The sequence below is a fragment of the Mugil cephalus genome, chromosome 19 (genome assembly GCF_022458985.1).
Source record: "Mugil cephalus isolate CIBA_MC_2020 chromosome 19, CIBA_Mcephalus_1.1, whole genome shotgun sequence".
NCBI lineage: Eukaryota > Metazoa > Chordata > Actinopteri > Mugiliformes > Mugilidae > Mugil > Mugil cephalus.
Window position 1 is genome coordinate 1,086,264 of NC_061788.1, and position 8,958 is coordinate 1,095,221.

General features: G+C 42.4%; 1 long non-coding RNA gene across 1 annotated transcript; it reads right to left on the reverse strand.

Annotated features, from left to right (window-relative positions):
* Positions 1-810: 810 nt before the first annotated feature.
* LOC124996531 lies at positions 811-4,935 on the reverse strand. The gene is made up of 2 exons (XR_007110859.1): positions 4,717-4,935; positions 811-1,578 (listed from the first exon to the last, which is right to left on the reverse strand). It is a non-coding gene; the product is annotated as an uncharacterized LOC124996531 (long non-coding RNA).
* Positions 4,936-8,958: the final 4,023 nt, after the last annotated feature.

Below are 8,958 nucleotides of genomic sequence, written 5' to 3' on the forward strand. Positions count from 1 at the left end.
CCAGGTCTCGGTGGACCAGGTCTCAGTGGACCAGGTCTCGGTGGATCAGGTCTCAGTGGATCAGGTCTCAGTGGACCAGGTCTCGGTGGACCAGGTCTCGGTGGACCAGGTCTCAGTGGACCAGGTCTCGGTGGATCAGGTCTCGGTGGACCAGGCCTCAGTGGACCAGGTCTCAGTGGATCAGGGAACCAGGCCTCAGTGGACCAGGTCTCGGTGGATCAGGTCTCAGTGGACCAGGTCTCGGTGGATCAGGGGACCAGGTCTCAGTGGACCAGGTCTAGGTGGATCAGGGGACCAGGTCTCAGTGGATCAGGTCTAGGTGGATCAGGGGACCAGGTCTCAGTGGATCAGGTATCGGTGGACCAGGTCTCAGTGGACCAGGTCTCGGTGGATCAGGGGACCAGGTCTCAGTGGATCAGGTATCGGTGGACCAGGTCTCGGTGGACCAGGCCTCAGTGGACCAGGTCTCGGTGGATCAGGTCTCAGTGGATCAGGTCTCAATGGACCAGGTCTCAGTGGACCAGGTCTCGGTGGACCAGGGACCAGGTCTCGGTGGACCAGAGACCAGGTCTCAGTGGATCAGGTCTCGGTGGACCAGGTCTCGGTGGACCAGGTAACGGTGGACCAGGTCTCGGTGGACCAGGGACCAGGTCTCAGTGGATCAGGTCTCGGTGGACCAGGTAACGGTGGACCAGGTCTCGGTGGACCAGGGACCAGGTCTCAGTGGATCAGGTCTCGGTGGACCAGGTCTCGGTGGACCAGGTAACGGTGGACCAGGGACCAGGTCTCAGGTAAATAATCAGTCCTTCATCTCATTATCAGATTTTATTCAACTCCATAAACTTTATTCTTGTATTTATACTTAAACTCCTTCATTCTTAAATGTTCAAAATCATTGTCAAGAAAAATATAAATACTTTCTGGAAAAAAACAAAATGAATCATTTCCAGGATAAAATATAAAATCTTTACAAAACCAACAATCCAGCTCCTGCAATTTGTTCTGATTAACAACCGTTAACGAAGCAGAAAGGAGGCGTGTTCTTGAAATACATCCCAGAATAATAACATTCATCAAGAGTCTGATCAGGTTATTACATATATAAGGATTTATTTATGATTTATTATTTAGAACTAAGGATTCTTTTATTCTGCGATGATGTCACTTCCTCCCTTTAACTGCGATGATGTCACTTCCTCCCTTCAACTGCGATGATGTCACTCTGTCTGTGGTGATGTCACTTCCTTTGTCTGTGGTGATGTCACTTCCTCCTGCATCTGTAGCAGCAGGCGTGGCACCGCCCTCCCCCCTCCTCCTCCCCTCCATCTTCCTTCACCATATATGGCGGCGGGGGGGCGGAGTTATAGGGATTGACATCGTTACTGCTCACTGTCATCGGATTGGCTATCACCGTGGCCACATCATCTGAGGGGCGAAGCTTTGCCCGCGGGATGGTCACCTGACCATACGGATTGTCCAGTGATAGGTTGATGTTTGTTGACATGATGGGGAAGAAGGCGGGGCTAAAACCAACCAGCCAATCAATTAATCAGCCAGCCGTCCAATCAGGAGAGAGGTCTGTATAGAAAAGAGAGAGATTATCTGTGAGAGGAGGAGAGGAAGACGAGGAGGACAAGAAAGGGAGGAAGGAGAGGAAGAGGAAGAGTAGAGGAAGAGGAGAAGAAGAGGAGAGGAAAGGAGGAGGAGCTCTTGTTCTCTACTCTTTAGTATCAGTCATGTAGCTCTGTGCTACTCCTGTATAGCATGTTAGTTGCATGTTAGCTGTATGTTAGCTGCATGTTAGGTGCACATTAGTTGCATGTTAGCTACATGTTAGCTGCATGGAAGTTGCAGGTTAGCTGTATGTTAGCTGCACATTTGTTGAAGGTTAGCTGCATGTTAGCTGCATGTTAGTTACATGTTAGCTGCACGTTAGCTGTATGTTAGCTGTATTGTTAGTTGCATGTTAGCTGCACGTTAGCTGTATGTTAGCTGTATTGTTAGTTGCATGTTAGCTGCACGTTAGCTGTATGTTAGCTGTATTGTTAGTTGCATGTTAGCTGCACGTTAGCTGTATGTTAGCTGTATTGTTAGCAGCATGCTAACTCTCCTCCTCCATCTTCTTGTGGAGTTGTGTTTGTGACCTGTGGAGCTACATAAACTACATCTGTAGTCCTGCTCTCATCAAGCTGCCCAGTCTCCTGGGCCTCCCGAAGTCCTCCACTCATCCCTGGTTCTACATCAGGTCTCTAGACCATCAGGCCTCTAGACCATCATCTGGTTCTACATCAGGTCTCTAGACCATCATCTGGTTCTACATCAGGCCTCTAGGCCATCATCTGGTTCTACATCAGGCCTCTAGACCATCATCTGGTTCTACATCAGGTCTCTAGACCATCATCTGGTTCTACATCAGGCCTCTAGACCATCAGGCCTCTAGGCCATCATCTGGTTCTACATCAGGCCTCTAGGCCATCATCTGGTTATACATCAGGCCTCTAGACCATCAGGCCTCTAGGCCATCATCTGGTTCTACATGGACCCTTTAGTCAGACGGATCTTTATCTCTTCTCTTTTTCTTTCAGGTTTTGAGATGATTTGTTTTTAACTGATTAAATGTATAAAACCATCAGCAGAGGAAGTAGAGGATCCTCTAATATAGTAGTACTATAGTACTACTGAGTACTATACTGTGTACCAGTTAGTGCTGGGTTAGTAGTAGTACTAATATGTACCAGTTAGTGCTGGGTTAGTAGTAGTACTAATATACTTTGTATCAGTTAGTGCTGGGTTAGTAGTAGTACTAATATGTACCAGTTAGTGCTGGGTTAGTAGTAGTACTAATATACTGTGTACCAGTTAGTGCTGGGTTAGTAGTAGTACTAATATACTATGTACCAGTTAGTGCTGGGTTAGTAGTATTACTGATATACTTTGTATCACTTAGTGCTGAGTTAGTAGTAGTACTAATATGTACCAGTTAGTGCTGGGTTAGTAGTAGGACTGATATACTTTGTATCACTTAGTGCTGAGTTAGTAGTAGTACTAATATGTACCAGTTAGTGCTGGGTTAGTAGTTGTACTAATATGTACCAGTTAGTGCTGGGTTAGTAGTAGTACTAATATACTGTGTACCAGTTAGTGCTGGGTTAGTAGTAGTACTAATATGTACCAGTTAGTGCTGGGTTAGTAGTTGTACTAATATGTACCAGTTAGTGCTGGGTTAGTAGTAGTACTGATATACTTTGTATCACTTAGTGCTGGGTTAGTAGTAGTACTAATATACTGTGTACCAGTTAGTGCTGGGTTAGTAGTAGTACTAATATACTATGTACCAGTTAGTGCTGGGTTAGTAGTAGTACTGATATACTTTGTATCACTTAGTGCTGGGTTAGTAGTGGTACTAATATGTACCAGTTAGTGCTGGGTTAGTAGTAGTACTAATATACTATGTACCAGTTAGTGCTGGGTTAGTAGTAGGACTGATATACTTTGTATCACTTAGTGCTGAGTTAGTAGTAGTACTAATATGTACCAGTTAGTGCTGGGTTAGTAGTTGTACTAATATGTACCAGTTAGTGCTGGGTTAGTAGTAGTACTGATATACTTTGTATCAGTTAGTGCTGGGTTAGTAGTAGTACTAATATACTGTGTACCAGTTAGTGCTGGGTTAGTAGTAGTACTAATATGTACCAGTTAGTGCTGGGTTAGTAGTAGTACTAATATACTATGTACCAGTTAGTGCTGGGTTAGTAGTAGGACTGATATACTTTGTATCACTTAGTGCTGAGTTAGTAGTAGTACTAATATGTACCAGTTAGTGCTGGGTTAGTAGTTGTACTAATATGTACCAGTTAGTGCTGGGTTAGTAGTAGTACTGATATACTTTGTATCAGTTAGTGCTGGGTTAGTAGTAGTACTAATATGTACCAGTTAGTGCTGGGTTAGTAGTTGTACTAATATGTACCAGTTAGTGCTGGGTTAGTAGTAGTACTAATATACTGTGTACCAGTTAGTGCTGGGTTAGTAGTAGTACTAATATGTACCAGTTAGTGCTGGGTTAGTAGTGTACTAATATGTACCAGTTAGTGCTGGGTTAGTAGTAGTACTGATATACTTTGTATCACTTAGAGCTGGGTTAGTAGTAGTACTAATATACTGTGTACCAGTTAGTGCTGGGTTAGTAGTAGTACTAATATACTATGTACCAGTTAGTGCTGGGTTAGTAGTAGTACTGATATACTTTGTATCACTTAGTGCTGGGTTAGTAGTAGTACTAATATGTACCAGTTAGTGCTGGGTTAGTAGTAGTACTAATATACTATGTACCAGTTAGTGCTGGGTTAGTAGTAGGACTGATATACTTTGTATCACTTAGTGCTGAGTTAGTAGTAGTACTGATATACTTTGTATCAGTTAGTGCTGGGTTAGTAGTAGTACTAATATACTGTGTACCAGTTAGTGCTGGGTTAGTAGTAGGACTGATATACTTTGTATCACTTAGTGCTGGGTTAGTAGTAGTACTAATATGTACCAGTTAGTGCTGGGTTAGTAGTAGTACTAATATGTACCAGTTAGTGCTGGGTTAGTAGTTGTACTAATATTAATAGTAGTACTACTTTAAATCTGAAGTATCAGGTACGTTACCTGCTGCTGGTATTTGTGTTGTTGTAGTGAAGTATTTTTACTCGAGTAGACGAGTTTCAGGTGACTCACCTGTTCAGACGTTTATTTCTTCTCCTACTTCTTATTCTTCTCCTTCTTCTTCTTCTTCTTCTTCTTCTTCTTCTTCTTCTTCTTCTCTGCAGGAGAAACTTTAAGTGAAGGAAACAACAAATCTCTCTGCTCTCTTTCCTTTTCACACAGTGAGTGAAGCTCGCTTGACCGCCTCACCCAGACCTGTTCTACCGGACGGCACTCCCTCCTCCTCCTCCCTCCTCCCTCCTCCTCCCTCCTCCTCCCTCCTCCCCCCTCCTCCCCCCTCCTCCTCCCTCCTCCCTCCCCCCTCCTCCTCCCTATTCACCTCCTCCCCTCCCTCCTCCTTATTCACCTCCTCCCTCACTTCCTTTCTTCTTTCCCTCCCTCCCCATGCACCCCTCCTTTCATCCCTCCTTGTTAATCTTCCTTCCTTCCTTCCATCTTTCCTTCCTTCCTTCCTTCCTTCCTTCCCTCCCTCATTCCTTCGTTCCTTCCTTCCCTCCCACCTTCCTTCTTTCCTTCCTTCCTTACCTCCCTCCATCCCTCCTTCTTTCCTTCCTCCCCTCCTTCCTTCCTTCCTTCCTTCCTTACCTCCATCCCTCCCTCCTTCCTTCCTTCCTTCCTTACCTCCCTCCCTCCCTCCTTCCTTCTTTCATTCCTCCCCTCCTTCCTTCCTTCCTTCCTTCCTCCCTCAGGTCTGGAGGTCTATTGTTATTTCTGTGTTTTACAGACGTCCATGAACTCATCACGTCTGGAACCGGTTGAACAGAAACCGTCTCTTCATTCCTCCTGTAGCTCCGCCCACACCCCACCCCTATTGGTCCAAGCCGTTTGTCTCTTCCTATATTCCTCCTGTAGCTCCGCCCACACCCCACCCCTATTGGTCCAAGCCGTTTGTCTCTTCCTATATTCCTCCTGTAGCTCCGCCCACACCCCACCCCTATTGGTCCAAGCCGTTTGTCACATTTTTGTTTTGTTTGAAGATATTTATTTGAAATTAAGGTGGTTTCACTTCATAACACAGCTTATGAGAATAAGATTCTGGTTCTGGTCCTGGTCCTGGTTCTGGTCCTGACGTCATTGACAGCTGGAGAAGACATTCATTTGTTCATTCATCCATTCATTCATTCATTAGGTTAAGCTAATAACATGATGCTATTAAAGCTAACCATGATAACATGATGCTATTAAAGCTAACCATAAGAACATGATGCTATTAAAGCTAATAACGTGATGCTATTAAAGCTAACCATAATAACATGATGCTATTACAGCTAACCATGATAACACGATGCTATTAAAGCTAATAACATGATGCTATTAAAGCTAACCATGATAACATGATACTATTAAAGCTAATAACGTGATGCTATTAAAACTAACCATAATAACACGATTCTATTAAATCTAAAAACAAAATGCTATTAAAGCTAACCATAATGACATGATGCTATTAAAGCTAACCATAATGACATGATGCTATTAAAGCTAACTATAAGAACATGATGATATTAAAGCTAATAACATGATGCTATTAAAGCTAACCATAATGACATGATGCTGTTAAAGCTAACTATAATGACATGATGCTATTAAAGCTAACCATAATGACATGATGCTATTAAAGCTAACCATAATGACATGATGCTATTAAAGCTAACTATAATAACATGATGCTATTAAAGCTAACCATAATGGCATGATGCTATTAAAGCTAACCATAATGACATGATGCTATTAAAGCTAACCATAATGACATGATGCTATTAAAGCTAACCATAATAACATGATGCTATTAAAGCTAACCATAATGACATGATGCTATTAAAGCTAACCATAATAACATGATGCTATTTAAACTAACCATAATGACATGATGCTATTAAAGCTAACCATAAGAACATGATGCTATTAAAGCTAATAACATGATGCTATTAAAGCTAACCATAATGACATGATGACATTAAAGCTAACCATAATGAAATGATGCTATTAAAGCTAACCATAAGAACATGATGCTATTAAAGCTAATAACATGATGCTATTAAAGCTAACCATAAGAACATGATGCTATTAAAGCTAATAACATGATGCTATTAAAGCTAACCATAATGACATGATAGATAGATCTCTTGGAGAAGGAGCTCTGTTGTCTGTCTAACACCTGGTGGAGAGGGAGGTCAGGATGATCCATGACTGGTATCAGTCTGTTAAGTGTCCTCCTCTCCCAGCCAAGGTTCTAGGGCTTGTTCAGGTTCTGGTGCTGAGATGGTGGTTTATTCCCCTTACCAGTGAACGTTCACGTGGACCCTGGTCCGAGTCATTTCTACCGGGACCTGGTCAGTCTGCTTCACTCTGGAACAACTCCACCCAGACACTAGGAGGCGACCCGACTGGGCCTGACCCCGTCTCTACTGATCCACAACTATCAGCTAGAACATGGAGACACACGGCTACTAACGAGGACCAATCACAGCTCTGGTTACATTTAAACACTAACAAGGACGAATCACAGCTCTGGTTCCATTTAAACACTAACGAGGACCAATCACAGCTCTGGTTCCATTTAAACACTAACGAGGACCAATCACAGCTCTGGTTCCATTAAACACTAACGAGGACCAATCACAGCTCTGGTTCCATTTAAATACTAACGAGGACCAATCACAGCTCTGGTTACATTTAAACACTAACGAGGACCAATCACAGCTCTGGTTCATTTAAAACTAACGAGGACCAATCACAGCTCTGGTTCCATTAAACACTAACGAGGACCAATCACAGCTCTGGTTCCATTAAACACTAACGAGGACCAATCACAGCTCTGGTTCCATTTAAACACTAACGAGGACCAATCACAGCTCTGGTTCCATTTAAACACTAACGAGGACCAATCACAGCTCTGGTTACATTTAAACACTAACGAGGACCAATCACAGCTCTGGTTACATTTAAATACTAACGAGGACCAATCACAGCTCTGGTTACATTAAATTTTAATTTTAAAATTCAAAGCATTTTTCGTTACCAGGGTCAAGAGGGACGACCAACCCTTTTACAATCAGTTGATTTTCATTTCCTGTTTCTGAAAGCAAAAAATAAAATCGTTAGAAGGCAGGAACAAAAAAACGTCTGTCTTTTCATTTTGTCCAACTGGAGGTTTCCATTTTCAAAGTGCGAGTAAAACTACAAGGACCGTGGGGTGTAGGGGCGATAAAGATAAAGAATAGCGCTGCTATTTAACAGAAGTTGATGGACGTGGATCAGTACCTTGTTTTTCGAAACAATAAAAGAGTGTGTCTCAGGGAAGATGACATATTTCAGGTAAAAACTAAAAATAACTACATATAATCAGTGTTGGGCACGTTACTTTTAAAAAGTAATTAGTTATAGTTACTAGTTATTTCTCCCAAAAAGTAACTGAGTCAGTAACTGAATTACTCCACTATAAAAGTAACTAGTTACATAGACACGTACTAACACGTATAATATTCATTGCACCTCAGACTAGTAGATATAAACCGCTTTAACATCGCTGTGAGAGCTGCTGCCTGTTGTTCCTCCCTCATACGTCATCACGTACGTCACAGATAACGTTGCAGTTTGTTGATGACCTGAGGAATGTTCTGGTCAAACCTCTGCTCTTTCTAAAGGCTGATATCAGAATAAATCACTGTGTCCTGCACAGAGCCTGATATCTGCCACCAAATCTCCCCTTTTCCTCGGATGCAGAGCGCTGCCATGATGGTTAAAGTGTGAGATCACTGTACAAGCTGGATATAAACACAGTCACTGTTCATCTATGAGCTTCATTAACCATCGTGTGACAACACATTTGATTTGTTTGAAAGAAAACTGAACAAAGCTCTGTGCCCTTCAGAGATCAGTCTTCATGGAAGTAGATGAAAACTAGTTTTTGAGCTGAAGCTTCTACAATGATCCAGTCTGTCAGGAAGTAGAGTCAGGATGCAACAGGCAGATACATCAGCTTTAGTTTGTACCGAGCCCCAAAAAAACAGCAACTTCTGGTCGTACAAAATGGAAAAACAAAAACAAAAAAAGGGCGTTTTTTGTTTCTGTCTTCTAACGATTTTATTTTTTGTTTTTGGAAACAGAAAATGAAAACCGATTTTTAAAGGTTTGGTCGTCCCTCCTGATCCATTCAAAAGGCTTTGAATTTTAATTTGTAATCCAATGATTTGTAAATCCAATGACCAAAACATGCACAGACCCCTCAGCTCTAGCGTTGCGACCTTTGAG